We start from the raw sequence: 19,551 nt of genomic DNA, 5'->3' as shown, positions 1-19,551 counted from the left end.
AGACATATTCAAACCAGAAAAATCACATATCTACCCCTAGCCCTAAACTCTATCTTATGAAGTCAAACATGAAGAGAAGTGGTATTGGCTTTCAAACATGGAAATTTCAAAATACTCCCACGAGCTTCATTTTGGAGTGACTAAGAAGGATCGATACATGCTTAATTTTTCATATTCATGTTTTTAACTTGTTTCATTCTTGGTCAAACCAAGGATTTAACCAAAATTTAAATGGGCATAAAAATTCAAAAAATAAATAAAACCAAAGCACATAGTCTTCTTATGTCATACACTAAGCATTCAAGTTGATAAACGAGATCTAGACATATTTGAACCAGAAAAATCATGTATCTACGCCCTAACCCTAAACTTTGTCTTACGAAGTCAAGCATGAAGAGAAGTTGTTTTTGGTTTCAAACATAGAAATTTTAAAAACCTCCCAAGTGCTTCATTTTGGTGTGACTAAGAAGGATACATGCTTACTTTTCCATATTCATATTTTAAACTTGTTTACCTCTTGTTCAAACCTAGGATTTGACCAAGATTCAAATGGGCATAAAAATACAAAAAAATCAAAAAATTAAAAAATGAAAGAACATAATCTTGTCATATAGTAAGCATTCAAGTTGATAAACAAGATCTAGACATATTCAAACCAGAAAAATCATGTGTCTACCCCCTAACCATAAACTCTATCTTATGAAGTCAAGCATGAAGAGAAGTGGTATTGGATTTCAAACATGGAAATTTCAAAATACTCCCTCGAGCTTCATTTTGGAGTGACTAAGAAGGATCGATACATGCTTACTTTTTCATATTCATGTTTTTAACTTGTTTCAATCTTGGTCAAACCTAGGATTTGACCAAAATTCAAATGGGCATAAAAAATCAAAAAAAATCAAAAAATGAAAAACCAAAGCACATATCATAGTCTTCTTATGTCATATAGTAAGAACATTCAAGTCGATAAACAAGGTCTAGACATATTCAAACCAGAAAAATCTTATATCTACCCCTAGCCCTAAACTCTATCTTATGAAGTCAAACATGAAGAGAAGTGGTATTGGGTTTCAAACATGGAAATTTCAAAATACTCCCACGAGCTTCATTTTGGAGTGACTGAGAAGGATCGATACATGCTTAATTTTTCATATTCATGTTTTTAACTTGTTTCAATCTTGGTCAAACCAAGGATTTAACCAAAATTCAAATGGGCATAAAAATTCAAAAACAACAAAGCACATAGTCTTCTTATGTCATACACTAAGCATTCAAGTTGATAAACGAGAACTAGACATATTTGAACCAGAAAAATCATGTATCTACCCCCTAAGCCTAAACTTTGTCTTACAAAGTCAAGCATGAAGAGAAGTTGTTTTTGGTTTCAAACATAGAAATTTTAAAAACATCCCAAGTGCTTTATTTTCGAGTGACTAAGAAGGATACATGCTTACTTTTTCATATTCATGTTTTAAACTTGTTTACCTCTTGGTCAAACCTAGGATTTGACCAAGATTCAAATGGGCATAAAAATACAATATTCAAACCAGAAAAATCATGTGTTTACCCCCTAACCATAAACTCTATCTTATGAAATCAAGCATGAAGAGAAGTGGTATTGGACTTCAAACATGGAAATTTCAAAATACTCCCTCGAGCTTCATTTTGGAGTGACTAAGAATGATCGATACATGCTTACTTTTTCATATTCATGTTTTTAACTTGTTTCAGTCTTGGACAAACCTAGGATTTGACCAAAATTCAAATGGGTATAAAAATTATAAAAAAAAATCAAAAAATGAAAAACCAAAGCACATATCATAGTCTTCTTATGTCATATAGTAAGAACATTCAAGTCGATAAACACGGTATAGACATATTCAAACCATAAAAATCATGTATCTACCCCTAACCCTAAACTCTGTCTTATGAAGTCAAGCATGAAGAGAAGTGGTATTGGGTTTCAAACATGGAAATTTCAAAATATTCTCACGAGCTTCTTTTTGGAGTGACTAATTAAGAACGATCGATACATGCTTACTTTTTCATATTCATGTTTTTAACTTGTTTCAATCTTGGTCAAACCAAGGATTTGACCAAAATTCAAATGGTCATAAAAATTCAAAAAATAAAAAAATGAAATACCAAAGCACATAGTCTTATTATGTCATAGAGTAAGCATTCAAGTTGATAAACAAGATCTAGACATAGTTGAACCAGAAAAATCATGTATCTACCCCCTAACCCTAAACTTTGTCTTACGTAGTCAAGCATGAAGAGAAGTTGTTTTTGGTTTCAAACATAGAAATTTTAAAAACCTCCCAAGTGCTTCATTTTGGAGTGACTAAGAAGGATACATGCTTACTTTTTCATATTCATGTTTTAAATTTGTTTACCTCTTGGACAAACCTAGGATTTGACAAAGATTCAAATGGGCATAAAAATACAAAAAAAACCAAAAAAACAAAAAACGAAAGAACATAATCTTGTCATATAGTAAGCATTCAAGTTGATAAACAAAATCTAGACATTATTCAAACCAGAAAAATCATGTATCTACCCCCTAACCATAAACTCTATCTTATGAAGTCAAGCATGAAGAGAAATGGTATTGGATTTCAAACATGGAAATTTCAAAATACTCCCTCGAGCTTCATTTTGGAGTTACTAAGAAGGATCGATACATGCTTAATTTTTCATATTCATGTTTTTAACTTGTTTCAATCTTGGTCAAACCTAGGATTTGACCCAAATTCAAATGGGCGTAAAAATAAAATCAAAAATCAAAAAAATGAAAAACCAAAGAAAACAGTCTTCTTATGTCATACAGTAAGCATTCAAGTTGATAAACAAGATCTAGACATATTTGAACCAGAAAAATTATGTATCTACCCCCTAACCCTGAACTTTGTCTTATGAAGTCAAGCATGAAGAGAAGTGGTTTTTGGTTTCAAACATAGAAATTTTAAAAACCTCCCAAGTGCTTCATTTTGGAGTGACTAAGAAGGATACAGGCTTACTTTTTTATATTCATGTTTTAAACTTGTTTACCTCTTGGTCAAACCTAGGATTTGACCAAGATTCAAATGGGCATAAAAATTCAAAAAAAACAAAAAAAAAGAACGAAAGCACATAGTCTTGTCATACAGTAAGCATTCAAGTTGATAAACAAGATTTAGACATATTCAAACTAGAAAAATCATGTATCTACTCCCTAACCATAAATTTTGTCTTATGAATTCTAGCATGAAGAGAAGTGGGTTTTGGGTTTGAAACATGGAAATTTCAAAAACCTCCCAAAAGCTTCATTTTGGAGTGACTAAGAAGGATCCATAGGAAACTTTGTAATAATACAGTATAATAATCACCCGGGTTATTAGACCAACATGTCTGTCACTTACGTGTGGTTCCCATACGTGAGGTCCCACACTTCAGTGAGCACAAGTCACGTGCGGTAGGTATGCAAACTCACAGCCATCTTCTTTATCAAGAGAAGACGCATTAGGATGCGTATCGGAAGTCTCTGGGTCCTTCAGGATCCTTCGGTTGTCCCGCTCACCAAAAAAAACATCTCTCTCAGTCTCGGCCTCGCTCGCTCGCACCTCCTGCGCACTGAAAAACCCTGCACAACAGTCAACATCATCACCGGAAAAAGGAGAGACACCATAAATAAGATGGGCCCCGTGACTGCTCTCCCTTCGTCTCCTCCTGTGCGATCTCTCTTCCTCCGAGTTTCACTGGACGGGCAAACACATGTGCTGCCTAGTAATAATAATAAAAACTTAAAAAAATGTACCTACGAATCTATGTTTAAATAAGTTAAACTAGGGTTTTGCCCAGTACTACAGATCAATTTCAAAAAATCCAACTACGGGGTTCGATTTTGGCCTGCTAATATAAAATTCAATAATCTAAACTAGTATTCCTCTAAAAAAAATAATTTTGGTATGCATTGTTTGGTACTTTTCATAGCTAGAGTGCTTACTCCATCTGTTAGCAAATAGTCTTCTTATGTCATATATTAAGCATTCAAGTTGATAAACAATGTCTAGACATATTCAAACCAGAAAAATCATGTATCTACCCCCTAACCCTAAACTCTATCTTATGAAGTCAAGCATGAATAGAAATGGTATTGGATTTTAAACATGGAAATTTCAAAATACTCCCACGAGTGTAACGGCCCCGGATAGTACCCCTATTAGTTTTGTTTGTGCTTTTCTTTGTGTGCATCATCATGACGTCATGCATCATATCATCCATGTTTTTTTCACAAATTATATTTTTATAAAACCTAATTATTTTGTTTTCCCTCTCATATGGGTTTATTAATAACCCTCCCTCGCTCTTTCTTATTTTAACAGTAAGGGTATATTGCCCCTATGTGTGGTTTTGGTAATCAATGACAACCCCTATGGACTAATGTTTTCATTGAGTTTATATGAAGAAATATTCCATAGGATCTACTTGCTCTCCATGTGTCAGATTCAGGTATGGATGCCATGAAGATAAAGATATACCTTGTGATTTGGCATCAAGATCATCGGTATGAAGATATATATGTGATATGATCAAGAAGAAGAAATGAAGATGGAGTTCTTATGTGGAACTCAATATTAGCCATGCTCTATCTCAAGTGAGTATGAGAAGATACAAGGTTGAGTTGGGCAAGTTCAAGATGAGCATCTTGAGTGGATCACATGCTTGAAGCTTGCCGTCCATTTGGTGATAGTGGACATGTGAAGATGTGCATCAATGAAGCTTTCCCATCATTGTGTATGGGGGAGCATTTGTGAGTATACACGAAGTGACAATGATCAAGTGATGGGATGCACAAGGCAAAGGTATGACCTAGATAGGTTTTCCTTTTACTGGTCTCGAGGTGGTTGATGGGAGACCGGATTATAGGATAGATAGCCACACTATCAAGAGGGGCTTTCTGTTGGGTAACTTGATCACATCGTCTTAGGGAGCTCAATCCTTTGCATACTTTGCACATTCTTATTGCTTCTTGGTATTTCTCAGTGTGAGGTTCTTGAGCTTGTTGCTAGCTTTACAACAAGTCCAAGTTCATTGAAAATGGAGTTCGCATGCATATTCTATTGCGTTTTCAAGGTTGGGTGATTTTACCGGTTATTCATGATATAAGGTTGTACCTTTTATATTCATGATAAAATCCCCTCCTACAGATTCTTGGGTTTCACTTTCCATAAGATAGCATTTGTTGTTATCTTCCAAACAAAATTGGTTTCATGCGATTCAGAGTTCGGGAGCATTTGTTATTAAAGAAAAGATAAAAAGGGAAAAGAATAAAAAGAAAAGAAAAGAAAAAAAGAAAAAGGGGGAGAGGCTGCCGGCCGGCCGCCCGGCCTGCCGGGCCGCGCGCCGGCCCACCCGGCCGAGTCGGGCCTGGCGGCCTGTGCCATCCGGGGCAGGTCCCGTGGGCCTGCCGGTTTACTCCGGCCCAAGTGCCGGTTCCGCACCGGGCCGCCCAGCTGCTCACCCGGCCCGACCGGGGCCTCCTCCAGGACCGCGCGTCGCCCCCTTACGCGCCGCCCACACGCGGCTGGGGCGCCCGGCTTGCCCCGCCTGGGCCTGGCTGCTCCGAGCGGCCCACGCGCCCCGCCCGGCTGGCAGGCCGGCCTGACCGGACCGGCCACCGGCCTCCTCAGCGCCTGGGCCGGTCGGCCGGCTGGGCCGCCGGCTGGGCCACTTTTTGGAGCTTTTTTTCTGCCCGTTTTTCTGTCTTTTTCCCCCAACAGTTATTTTTCCACTTGGGCTATAAATACCTTTCTTCCACCTTGAGCCCAGGTAGTTCTTCTCTCTCTCTCACCTCCATTGTTGCTATTTGAAGAACTCGCTCTCCCTCTTGAAACCTCCAACCATTCTTGCTCATATTTGAGGATTTGAGAGAGGGGATCTAGATCTACACTTCCACCAAACCATTTCTTCTCTAAGTGAGGGAATCTCTTGGGATCTAGATCTTGGAGTCTTTGGTTGACTTTCCCCCTTGTTCTTCCTCTCCAATCTCATCCTAGCATTCATTGCTTTGGTGGGATTTGAGTGTGAAGGACTTGAACACCTCCGGTGTTCTTGCTTTGCATCATTGCATAGTGTTGAGCTCTCCACCACGATTTGTTCGAGTGAGAGACCGTGAGCTTGTTACTCTTGGAGGGTGACCTCCTAGTTGGCTTGGTGATTGGTGTCCTAGTGATCTCTTCGTGGAAGATTGTGAAGGGGCCCGGGCTTCTCCTTCGTGGAGCTTGTGAAGTGGTTGTGGAGCTTGCCATCTCCGGAGCGGAGGAAAAGCTAACCATAAGGAAAGGGCCATTATCCTTCGAGGGTGTGGTTCGGAGAATAGGGTGAGCCTTCGTGGCGCGGGGAATCCTTCGTGGGACCTCCACTCCTCCAAACGTGACGTACCTTGTTGCAAAGCAAGGGAACATGGGAATACATCCTCGTCTCCGCGTGCCTCGGTTATTTCTATACCCGAGCTCTCTTTCCTTGTGATAGCCATCGTGCTTGAAGTACATATATCTTGCTATCACTTGTGCTACATATATCTTGTTCCTATCTTGCTTAGCTCTAGTTTCTATTGTTACACTTAGTTGAGCTTAGCATATTTAGGGTTTGTGCTTGTAAACTAAACGATAGTTTAATTCCGCATTCTTACAAGACAAATCCGCAAGAGTTTGTAATTGCCTATTCACCCCCCCCCCCTCTAGGCGACATCTCGATCTTTCAATTGGTATCAGAGCAAGGTCTCTCCTTGTTTTAGGCTTCACCGCCTTGAGAGTAAAGATGTCGGCTAGTATAGTGCACAATGACACAATTGTCTTTAATGGCACAAATTATCTTTTGTGGCGTAATTGCTTGCTTTGTAATCTTCGGACCTTGTGTCCACATATAGAGCAATTTCTTGATGTCGGTTTTTCTCCTCCGATAGATTCTCAAAATCTATCTTTAGAGGATGAGAAAAACTTACATCTTGAAGCTCAAGTATCTAATGAGCTTTTATTCTCCTTGAGACCCGATTTTCGTAGGTTCTTGATATATATAAAGCGAAAGTCGTCTCATGAGATGTGGATCAAGCTTAAGGAAATGTTTGGTGGATCCACTTCTCATTTGGTCGGTGGTGACTCCGAGGAGCTCTCTTCCCCTTCACATCATGAAGAGTTCCAAGTTGCTTCCACCTCCGGCCGTGATGAGTCATCATCTTCTTCCACTTCACCAACGTGTTGCAAGACATAAGGTAATGATATGGTGAGTGGTGAGGGAAATTGCAATGTTGATATTGTGCTCATTAGTGATGATTCTTCATCTCTATCTCATTGGAATGTTTCCTCTATGGACTTAAACACATCTTGCATTGAAAATAATCTCCATGCTTGTGTTGATAGTCCTTGCATATCATGTGTAAATTGCTTACATAGATCTCATGAGGATATGCTTGCCTTGTCTTGCTCCCATAATCAAAATGTTTCTATTTCCTCTAGTTGCTTGTTGACTAACATTGTAGAGGAAACCGAACACTCTATGGATCAAGACATGATTTCAAATGAGGATTCAAGAATATCTTCATCTTCATCCTCCGGTATGCACATGTGCCTTATGGAAATGGACCAAAGGTATCTCCTACTTTGACTCCTAACACATCCTCTAATGATGAGAGTGATGATGATGATAATGATGAAGAACATAATATCTTGGTGCATGATATGGCAATGGTATATGCTTCTCTTCGTGGTAATAAAGAAGCTCGTGCTTATCTCGAACACTCTATGGATACCTTGAATAAATATAGGGAAACCATAGTGGAGTTGGAGTCCCATGTTGAAAATGGCGAAATGAGATTCACTCTCCTCAAGCATGAGCTAAAAGATGAGAAGCATGCTGATGGCGTGTAACTCACACGTTCGTTGGGAACCCCAAGAGGAAGGTATGATGCGCACAGCAGCAAGTTTTCCCTCAGAAAGAAACCAAGGTTTATCGAACCAGGAGGAGCCAAGAAGCACGTTGAAGGTTGATGGCGGCGGGATGTAGTGCGGCGCAACACCAGGGATTCCGGCGCCAACGTGGAACCTGCACAACACAACCAAAGTACTTTGCCCCAATGAAATAGTGAGGTTGTCAATCTCACCGGCTTGCTGTAACAAAGGATTAACCGTATTGTGTGGAAGATGATTGTTTGCAGAAAACAGTAAAACAAGTATTGCAGTAGATTGTATTTCAGTAAAGAGAATTGGACCGGGGTCCACAGTTCACTAGAGGTGTCTCTCCCATAAGACGAACAGCATGTTGGGTGAACAAATTACAGTTGGGCAATTGACAAATAAAGAGAGCATGACCATGCACATACATATCATGATGAGTATAGTGAGATTTAATTGGGTATTACGACAAAGTACATAGACCGCCATCCAACTGCATCTATGCCTAAAAAGTCCACCTTCAGGTTATCATCCGAACCCCCTCCAGTATTAAGTTGCTAACAACAGACAATTGCATTAAGTATTGCGCGTAATGTAACTAGTGACTACATCCTTGAACATAGCACTAATGTTTTATCCCTAGTGGCAACAGCACATCCATAACCTTAGAGGTTCTTGTCACCCCTCCAGATTCACGGAGACATGAACCCACTATCGAGCATAAATACTCCCTCTTGGAGTTACTAGCATCAACTTGGCCAGAGCATCTACTAATAACGGAGAGCATGCAAGATCATAAACAACACATAGATATAACTTTGATAATCAACATAACAAGTATTCTCTATTCATCGGATCCCAACAAACGCAACATATAGAATTACAGATAGATGATCTTGATCATGTTAGGCAGCTCACAAGATCCGACAATGATAGCACAATGGGGAGAAGACAACCATCTAGCTACTGCTATGGACCCATAGTCCAGGGGTAGACTACTCACACATCACACCGGAGGCGACCATGGCGGCGTAGAGTCCTCCGGGAGATGATTCCCCTCTCCGGCAGGGTGCCAGAGGCGATCTCCTGGATCCCCCGAGATGGGATCGGCGTTGGCGGCGTCTCTAGAAGGTTTTCCGTATCGTGGCTCTCGGTACTGGGGGTTTCGTCACGGAGGCTTTAAGTAGGCGGAAGGGCAAGTCAGGAGGGGGCACAGGGGCCCCACACCACAGGCCGGCGCGGCCAAGGGGGGGCCGCGCCGCCCTAGGGTTTGGGCACCCTGTGGCCCCACTTCGTTTCGTCTTCGGACTTCTGGAAGCTTCGTGGAAAAATAGGCCCCTGGGCTTTGATTTCGTCCAATTCCGAGAATATTTCCTTACTAGGATTTCTGAAACCAAAAACAGCAGAAAACAGCAACTGGCACTTCGGCATCTTGTTAATAGGTTAGTTCCAAAAAATGCACGAATATGACATAAAGTGTGCATAAAACATGTAGATAACATCAATAATGTGGCATGGAACATAAGAAATTATCGATATGTCGGAGACGTATCAGCATCCCCAAGCTTAGTTCTGCTCGTCCCGAGCAGGTAAAACGATAACACAGATAATTTCTAGAGTGACATGCCATCATAATCTTGATCATACTATTTGTACAGCATATGTAGTGAATGCAGCGATCAAAACAATGTATATGACATGAGTAAACAAGTGAATCATAAAGCAAAGACTTTTCATGAATAGCACTTCAAGACAAGCATCAATAAAGTCTTGCATAAGAGTTAACTCATAAAGCAATAATTCAAAGTAAAGGCATTGAAGCAACACAAAAGAAGATTAAGTTTCAGCGGTTGCTTTCAACTTGTAACATGTATATCTCATGGATATTGTCAACATAGAGTAATATAATAAGTGCAATAAGCAAGTATGTAGGAATCAATGCACAGTTCACACAAGTGTTTGCTTCTTGAGGTGGAGAGAAATAGGTGAACTGACTCAACATTGAAAGTAAAAGAATGGTCCTCCATAGAGGAAAAGCATCGATTGCTATATTTGTGCTAGAGCTTTGATTTTGAAATCATGAAACAATTTTGTCAACGGTAGTAATAAAGCATATGCATCATGTAAATTATATCTTATAAGTTGCAAGCCTCATGCATAGTGTACTAATAGTGCCTGCACCTTGTCCTAATTAGCTTGGACTACCTGGATTATCACCGCAATACATATGCTTTAACCAAGTATCACAAAGGGGTACCTCTATGCCGCCTGTACAAAGGTCTAAGGAGAAAGCTCGCATTTGGATTTCTCGCTTTTGATTATTCTCAACTTAGACATCCATACCGGGACAACATAGACAACAGATAATGGACTCCTCTTTTAATGCTTTAAGCATTCAACAATAATTAATTCTTTTCTCATTAGAGATTTGAGGATGTTTGTCCAAAACTGAAACTTCCACCATGGATCATGGCTTTAGTTAGCGGCCCAATGTTCTTCTCTAACAATATGCATGCTCAAACCATTCAACTCAGTGTAGATCGCCCTTACTTCAGACAAGACGAACATGCATAGCAACTCACATGAAATTCAACAATGAAAAGTTGATGGCGTCCCCAGTAAACATGGTTATTGCACAACAAGCAACTTAATAAGAGATAAAGTGCATAATTACATATTCAATACCACAATAGTTTTTAAGCTATTTGTCCCATGAGCTATATATTGCAAAGGTGAATGATGGAATTTTAAAGGTAGCACTCAAGCAATTTACTTTGGAATGGCGGAAAATACCATGTAGTAGGTAGGTATGGTGGACACAAATGGCATAGTGGTTGGCTCAAGTATTTTGGATGCATGAGAAGTATTCCCTCTCGATACAAGGTTTAGGCTAGCAAGGCTTATTTGAAACAAACACAAGGATGAACCGGTGCAGCAAAACTCACATAAAAGACATATTGAAAACATTATAAGACTCTACACCGTCTTCCTTGTTGTTCAAACTCAATACTAGAAATTATCTAGACCTTAGAGAAACCAAATATGCAAACCAAATTTTAGCATGCTCTATGTATTTCTTCATTAATGGGTGCAAAGCATATGATGCAAGAGCTTAATCATGAGCACAACAATTGCCAAGTATCACATTACCCAAGACATTTATAGCAATTACTACATGTATCATTTTCCAATTCCAACCATATAACAATTTAACGAAGGAGAAACTTCGCCATGAATACTATGAGTAGAAACCAAGGACATACTTGTCCATATGCTACAGCGGAGCGTGTCTCTCTCCCATAAAGTGAATGCTAGGATCCATTTTATTCAAACAAAACAAAAAACAAAAACAAACCGACGCTCCAAGAAAAAGCACATAAGATGTGATGGAATAAAAATATAGTTTCAGGGGAGGAACCTGATAATGTTGTCGATGAAGAAGGGGATGCCTTGGGCATCCCCAAGCTTAGACGCTTGAGTCTTCTTAATATATGCAGGGGTGAACCACCGGGGCATCCCCAAGCTTAGAGCTTTCACTCTCCTTGATCATGTTGCATCATACTCCTCTCTTGATCCTTGAAAACTTCCTCCACACCAAACTCGAAACAACTCATTAGAGGGTTAGTGCACAATATAAATTAACATATTCAGAGGTGACACAATCATTCTTAACACTTCTGGACATTGCATTATGCTACTGGACATTAATGGATCAAAGAAATTCATCCAACATAGCAAAAGAGGCAATGCGAAATAAAAGGCAGAATCTGTCAAAACAGAACAGTTCGTATTGACGAATTTTAAAATGGCACCAGACTTGCTCAGATGAAAATGCTCAAACTGAATGAAAGTTGCGTACATATCTGAGGATCATGCATGTAAATTGGCTTAATTTTCTGAGCTACCTACAGGGAGGTGGACCCAGATTCGTGACAGCAAAGAAATCTGGAACTGCGCAGTAATCCAAATCTAGTACTTACTTTTCTATCAACGGCTTAACTTGGCACAACAAAACACAAAACTAAGATAAGGAGAGGTTGCTACAGTAGTAAACAACTTCCAAGACACAAAATAAAAACAAAGTACTGTAGGTAAAAACATGGGTTGTCTCCCATAAGCGCTTTTCTTTAACGCCTTTCAGCTAGGCGCAGAAAGTGTGTATCAAGTATTATCGAAGGATGGTGCATTCTCAGCGGGGTGCGGAGTTTTCTCAACTATGCATATTATCTTTTCTATGTGAGTTTCAGAGGCTCCCTTTTCATTAGTCTTGGGCTTGCTACTCTCATCAAACAAATCTTTAGGAACAAGCCAAGCATAGTTATTTTCTAGTGCATCATTCATAGCTAAGAGTTTACATGGTATTGGTGCTTTGATCTCCACTCCATCATCAATATTATTAGTGTATCTTATTCTATCCATGTCCATCTTTTCAAGGAGACTAACAAAATTAGTATGAGAACCAAGCATATTAAATTTAGCAAAGACCTTTCTAGCTTCTCTTGCTAGACCACCAAATTATCTAAGAAGGGTTTCTAAAACAAAATCTTTCTTTTCCCCTTCTTCCATATCACCAAGTGTGAGAAACATGTGTTGGATTATAGGATTAAGATTAACAAATTTAGTTTCCAACAGGTGAACTAAATGCGCAGCAGCAACTTCATAAGTAGGCGCAAGGTCTACCAAGTGTCTATCTTCAAAATTTTCAATGGTACTAACATGATTGAAAAATTCTTCTATATTATTTCTCCCAACTATAGACCCATGTCCTACCGGTATGTCTTTCGTGGTAAACTTAAAAGGAAACATGATGAAATAAATAAAGTAAATGCAAGTAAACTAATTTTTTTGTGTTTTTGATATAGCAAACAAGATAGCAAATAAAGTAAAACTAGCAACTAATTTTTTTGTATTTTGATTTAGTGCAGCAAACAAAGTAGTAAATAAAACTAAGCAAGACAAAAACAAAGTAAAGAGATTGAGAAGTGGAGACTCCCCTTGCAGCGTGTCTTGATCTCCCCGGCAACGGCGCCAGAAAAAGAGCTTGATGGCGTGTAACTCACACGTTCGTTGGGAACCCCAAGAGAAGGTATGATGCGCACAGCAGCAAGTTTTCCCTCAGAAAGAAACCAAGGTTTATCGAACCAGGAGGAGCCAAGAAGCACGTTGAAGGTTGATGGCGGCGGGATGTAGTGCGGCGCAACACCAGGGATTCCGGCGCCAACGTGGAACCTGCACAACACAACCAAAGTACTTTGCCCCAACGAAACAGTGAGGTTGTCAATCTCACCGGCTTGCTGTAACAAAGGATTAACCGTATTGTGTGGAAGATGATTGTTTGCAGAAAACAGTAAAACAAGTATTGCAGTAGATTGTATTTCAGTAAAGAGAATTGGACCGGGGTCCAGAGTTCACTAGAGGTGTCTCTCCCATAAGACGAACAGCATGTTGGGTGAACAAATTACAGTTGGGCAATTGACAAATAAAGAGAGCATGACCATGCACATACATATCATGATGAGTATAGTGAGATTTAATTGGGCATTACGACAAAGTACATAGACCGCCATCCAACTGCATCTATGCCTAAAAAGTCCACCTTCAGGTTATCATCCGAACCCCCTCCAGTATTAAGTTGCTAACAACAGACAATTGCATTAAGTATTGCGCGTAATGTAACTAGTGACTACATCCTTGAACATAGCACTAATGTTTTATCCCTAGTGGCAACAGCACATCCATAACCTTAGAGGTTCTTGTCACCCCTCCAGATTCACGGAGACATGAACCCACTATCGAGCATAAATACTCCCTCTTGGAGTTACTAGCATCAACTTGGCCAGAGCATCTACTAATAACGGAGAGCATGCAAGATCATAAACAACACATAGATATAACTTTGATAATCAACATAACAAGTATTCTCTATTCATCGGATCCCAACAAACGCAACATATAGAATTACAGATAGATGATCTTGATCATGTTAGGCAGCTCACAAGATCCGACAATGATAGCACAATGGGGAGAAGACAACCATCTAGCTACTGCTATGGACCCATAGTCCAGGGGTAGACTACTCACACATCACACCGGAGGCGACCATGGCGGCGTAGAGTCCTCCGGGAGATGATTCCCCTCTCCGGCAGGGTGCCGGAGGCGATCTCCTGGATCCCCCGAGATGGGATCGGCGTTGGCGGCGTCTCTGGAAGGTTTTCTGTATCGTGGCTCTCGGTACTGGGGGTTTCGTCACGGAGGCTTTAAGTAGGCGGAAGGGCAAGTCAGGAGGGGGCACAGGGGCCCCACACCACAGGCCGGCGCGGACAAGGGGGGGGGGCGCCGCCCTAGGGTTTGGGCACCCTGTGGCCCCACTTCGTTTCGTCTTCGGACTTCTGGAAGCTTCATGGAAAAATAGGCCCCTGGGCTTTGATTTCGTCCAATTCCGAGAATATTTCCTTACTAGGATTTCTGAAACCAAAAACAGCAGAAACAAAGAATCGGCACTTCGGCATCTTGTTAATAGGTTAGTTCCAGAAAATGCACGAATATGACATAAAGTGTGCATAAAACATGTAGATAACATCAATAATGTGGCATGGAACATAAGAAATTATCGATACATCGGAGACGTATCACATGCTAATTTCATGCTTACACAAAAAATTGAATCCTATATGCATGAAAATGAGAAAACTATTGTTGATGCTTGTGCTCCTAACTCTAATTCTTGTGAAGCATCGACCTTAAAGGAGAATGTTGAGCTAAGGGCTCAACTTGAGTTGCTAACTAGCAATTATAGGGAATTGGAAGAAAGTCATAAAAAGCTCTCAAGCTCTCATGATGATCTTCTAATTTCCTATGATGGGCTAAAGTTAGCTCATGAGGCAAGTATCACTAAGGTAACATCTTGTGAGCCTCATATGGATGTTAGCACAATCTCTACTACAAATGTTATATTGCCATGTGCTAGTCCTTGTAATCCATCTAGTCAAACTAGTGATACACCTTGTGTTGGATTACTCACTTTGCCTTGTTGCTCTAACAATGAAGCTTCTACTTCCTCTAGTACTTGTATTTCTACTAACCATGTAGAGGAAATAAAAGAGCTCGAGGCTCAAGTCCTTTCTTTGAAGAAAGACTTGGAAAAACGTCATGAAGGGAAATCCGCACTTGACAAGATGCTAAGTGTGCAACAATCCCCCAATGACAAGATTGGACTTGGATTCAACTCCAATAACAAGAACAAGTCCAAGAGCAAGAGCAACAAGAAGAAGGGTCAAGACAAAGTCAAGGATCCGGCCAAGTTGGTTTGTTTCAAGTGCAAGGTTGAAGGGCATCATGTTAGATCATGCCCATTGAAGAAGAAGAAGAAGCACTTGAGTGAGAAACAACAAGGGAAACGGCCACAAGGTAAAGGTCAAGCTCATGATCGACCTCAAGTTGAAGATAGGTCACTTCCCAAGAAGAATCAAGATATTGTTCCCCAAGACACTACTAGAAAACAGGCAATCAGTGGCGCACCACTTTTTGCCATCAGTGGCGCACTAGTGGTGCGCCACTACTATCACGCCACTGCTAACTTGTTAGCAGTGGCGCACCACTAGTGCGCTATTACTAAATCAAGTACCAATGGCGCACTACTCAGTGCGCCACAGGTAACATCCCTGTAGTGCGCCACAATTACTGTCCCCATGCGCCACTACTTACTTTAGTAGGAAACCAACAAAAAAGCGCATGTGCGCCACCACCAGCATTGGCGTGCGCCACTATTAACTATGCTAGAAAACAAAAAAAAAAGCAGACCAGGTCATCCTGGTAATAACAATAATTTTTTTGTTCAGAAAATAGATTGCACTCGTTAACTTACTTACTTACTTACACAGCAGTTAAACTAAAATTACAAAGAAATTTACAGAAAACACCCTAAAGCCAAAACTAAAAAGCAATCAAGTCCTAAAGCGGATGGCGGCGCCGCCCGACGCCCTCGACGCTGCCACCGGCTGGTGCGCCCGACCACGGCAAGTCTCGCGCCGCGACCAGGTCGCGCGCGGTTAGGCCGTGCGCCAGGCAGCCATCGCGCTTGACGTCGTGCGCCCAGTTGCCGTCGTAGAGCGCAAGAACGAAGGAGACGCTGGCGGTGGCGAGCACAAAGGAGACGATGGCGTCGACGCGAGATTGAGGAAGAGGACGCGCGACGAGGTCAGGGCGGAGCTGCGTGGGGTGGAGGACGACGAGGCCGCGGCGCTGGGGTTAGGTGGAGTGGCTCGCGAGGTGCGCCGTGTCGGCCGGAGGACCCACGGAGTGCACCGGCGACTAGGTTCTGCGAAGGATAGAAGCGGTCAAAACGCCGGCAGCAAAACTGAGAGCAATAAGGAGAGGAAGGAGAGGTCCAGTAAGAAGAGGATGTTACCAGCAACGTCGAAAATGACAAGGGAGAGCCGAAGACGATGAAATCGACGAAGAAGCGCGCGCGTCCGGCGAGGAAAAAGGGCGAACGTGCGATCGATTCGTGTCCTCCCGGGATGATTCACTCAGCAAGGGAGATGAGGAGGAAGAGGAGGTGCTTCTGATGGCCTCGGTTTGGCGCGGGGTTGCCGGTAGAAGGGACGACGACGACGACGACGAGTCTGTGGAGGCGCGACGACGAGTCTGTGTTGGGTCCTTTGATTCTGTGAGGAAGAAGGAGAGGGGTAGGTGTGAGCGAGGCGGAGGAAACGTGTGGCTGCAGCGCGTTAGAGATAAGGAAAAGTGTGCAGGGTGGCTCGGTGGATGAGGATAAGGTCGTTAGCATGCGCGTTGGAGAAAATTATTTTTAAACGGAGATGGGAATCAGTCTAGTGCTACTAGTGGACGTTGCCATGTGGTAGATAAAAAGAAGGAGCGAGTCTAGTAGCTAGTGGTACTACCAGCACTTAAAAAGGACCCATTCCACTCCGTGTGCCAGATAAAAAGAGGCCTTTTGTCATGTTTCAAAAAAAGAAATCAAATTGGATACAAAACTGAAAATAATTTGTAAATATTTTTCTGGAACATTACACATAATAGAATCCAAATAGAAATAATATGGAAAAATAAAAATTCCTTAATATAATTAATACCGAAACACATATTTTAAAGTTCAATTAACAATAAAATGAACTTAAACCATAGAAAATATCAAAAAAGAATGGTACAAAATCGGAAGTTACTAGTGGAGCACCATGTTTAGGTGCGCCACTGCTATTTTTGGTAGCAGTGGCGCACCTTTACATGGTGCGCCACTGATAACCTAGGACCCTATCTATAACCCACCCCCACACTTACTAGTGGAGCACCGTGTATAGGTGCGCCACTGCTAACTCAAATAGTAGTGGCGCACCTATACATGGTGCGCCACTGCTAAGTCTGGGGGAGGTGTGGGATCTAGCAGACCCTTAGTGGTGGCGCACCGGAAATGCAGTGCGCCACTGCTATTTTTACATCAGTGGAGCACCACTTTTTGGTGCGCCACTGCTAACTAGTAGTGGCGCACCTCTTTAGTGGTGCGCCACTGTTAGCAATCTTACGACTAGGCCTTTTCCTAGTAGTGAGAGAAGAAATCAATAAAGAAGAGAAAGGGGAACACTTGCTACTTATGCCGTGAGAAGGGGCACTTTGCTTCTTCTTGCTTAGGTGGTACCTTATCTAACCTTATAATTGTTGATGATGATTATTCTCTAGGGAAGGATAAGGATGGCAATGTGTTTGCCAAGTTTGTTGGAACTCAAAGTGGTTTCAAGAAAAGAACCATTTGGGTTGCCGAGCCTATTGTGACTAACCTCTTAGGACCCAACTTGGTTAGGGACCAACAATCTCAAACTTGATCAATAGGCACAAGTGGAGGGCTTTGGAGATTTGGCTACTTCATGAAGAATTAAGGGATCTTCATATATTAAACTTTGACCAAGCCAAGTCATATGGTTGATCATCTATATCTTATATCCAATGTTCCTCCTTGCGGTAACTTATACTTCAACTCTTCATGTGTATTGTAAGTTACTTGCCCCCTTTTGCATGTTTGGTTTTGTACCAAATGTGTGTATGTATGTGTTGTGTCTTACTTGCTTATCTTGTGTGTTCAAGTATGTTTGTTTGACTCACCATATACTTGTGTATTGTTTTGAGCCTAATGCATCTTGATGATATCTTATTTGGCTCTCTTGAAGTGATTAATGGAACATCCCATTTTGGGGGAGTGATATGCTTTGTGCATCTCTCTTTCTTTAAAATGTGTGTACATGGGTACCACCACTTAGTATTGATATCGCAAGATTATCTAGTCACTATGTGGTGTGCCATACTCATGAGAAATTCAAATTCTAAATATCCATTAATCATCTCTAGTTGAATTTTAGTTGCCTCTTATTTAGAAGAAATGTTTTATCACATTATGGGGGAGTAATATGTTTTGTACATATCACAAGCCTAGAAAATGTGAACATATGAGGTTATGCCACTTAGAGTTGATGCTCTTAATTATCTTGTTCCTAGGTGGCATGTTTGCTCAAACAAGCTCCATTCCTAATAAAAATATTTTATTACTCACCTTGTGGGCTTTTGTTTGAATATGAAATTCTTGGTGCGGTTTTTCCTCAAATACATATCTCTATATCTTATTTGGGACACCGTTTGCTTCAAGTTATTCTAATCATTGCCGTGCGTGATTGTGTGACTAGTTGAAGCTATCAAGAATCTTCATCCGTGCATAGTGCTCAATTCTATATACTTATCCTATGCCTGTTATTGTGAAGTTGATCCTTTCTAACATTGTCAATACTCCACCGGAAATTATTTCCAATATACTCATTGTCTTTGACAATTGATAACCTTGTATGTGGTTAAATTTTTGGATCATCTTCACCTTGGATTGTTTCTTATTGCCTTATTTTACTTCCAACAAATCTTTGTTGCTCCCATGTGTCTTCCTTGTCCCTTTGAAAAATCTTTTGATAAATTCTCTTGATTCATATCAAGTGTTTGTTTTGGAAGACAAACCTTTTCCTTACGGTACATTGTGCCATTGTGAAAAGTGTATAGGGTTTGGTTTATTTTGTTTGAACCTTGCTCTTTTGGGGAGTTTGCTATCTCATTCTTTCTTACATGATTTATTTGCTTGAATGAGATAAATCCTTGAGCATGTTTGCTTTATTTCATCCTTTATGCTCAATGGTTTCTTCTTAGTTCATTTGCTGAACTTTGTTGAACAAATCTTTTGTGATTTGCTTCTTAGATATAACTTGGACAACAAATTTGTTTTGTGGCACCTCTATGCCTTATCTAATTCTTTTGGTGTTTTGTCCAAAGTATATCTTTCTTGGATCTTTAAAGGTTTTGGTGCATGCTTATATGTAATTTGTTTATACTTGTAGCATGCTTGCTTTCTTTTGATCCATTATGTAGGATATACTCCATCAAATCCTAAATGGCTAAGATGTGCATGAAATTCAAACTTCATCTAAATATGCACATGTTTATATGGAGTGTGTCCTATATATTGTGGTTAGTCTAACCATATTGGACCCAATGAGTTTGGGGACCAAGATGTACTTGAATAATTGATACGTCTCCAACGTATCGATAATTTCTTATGTTCAATGCCACATTA

The 19,551-nt window shown here is 40.7% G+C and overlaps 1 long non-coding RNA gene across 1 annotated transcript; it reads right to left on the bottom strand.

Moving 5' to 3' along the window:
* Positions 1-15,741: 15,741 nt before the first annotated feature.
* Positions 15,742-16,799, bottom strand: LOC127299716 (uncharacterized). The gene is made up of 2 exons (XR_007850602.2): positions 16,339-16,799; positions 15,742-16,248 (listed from the first exon to the last, which is right to left on the bottom strand). It is a non-coding gene; the product is annotated as an uncharacterized lncRNA (long non-coding RNA).
* Positions 16,800-19,551: the final 2,752 nt, after the last annotated feature.

Source organism: Lolium perenne, chromosome 5, assembly GCF_019359855.2.
Source record: "Lolium perenne isolate Kyuss_39 chromosome 5, Kyuss_2.0, whole genome shotgun sequence".
Classification (NCBI taxonomy): Eukaryota; Viridiplantae; Streptophyta; class Magnoliopsida; order Poales; family Poaceae; genus Lolium; species Lolium perenne.
The sequence above is the reverse complement of the archived record's forward strand: the minus strand, read 5'-3'. Positions and strand labels throughout refer to the sequence as shown.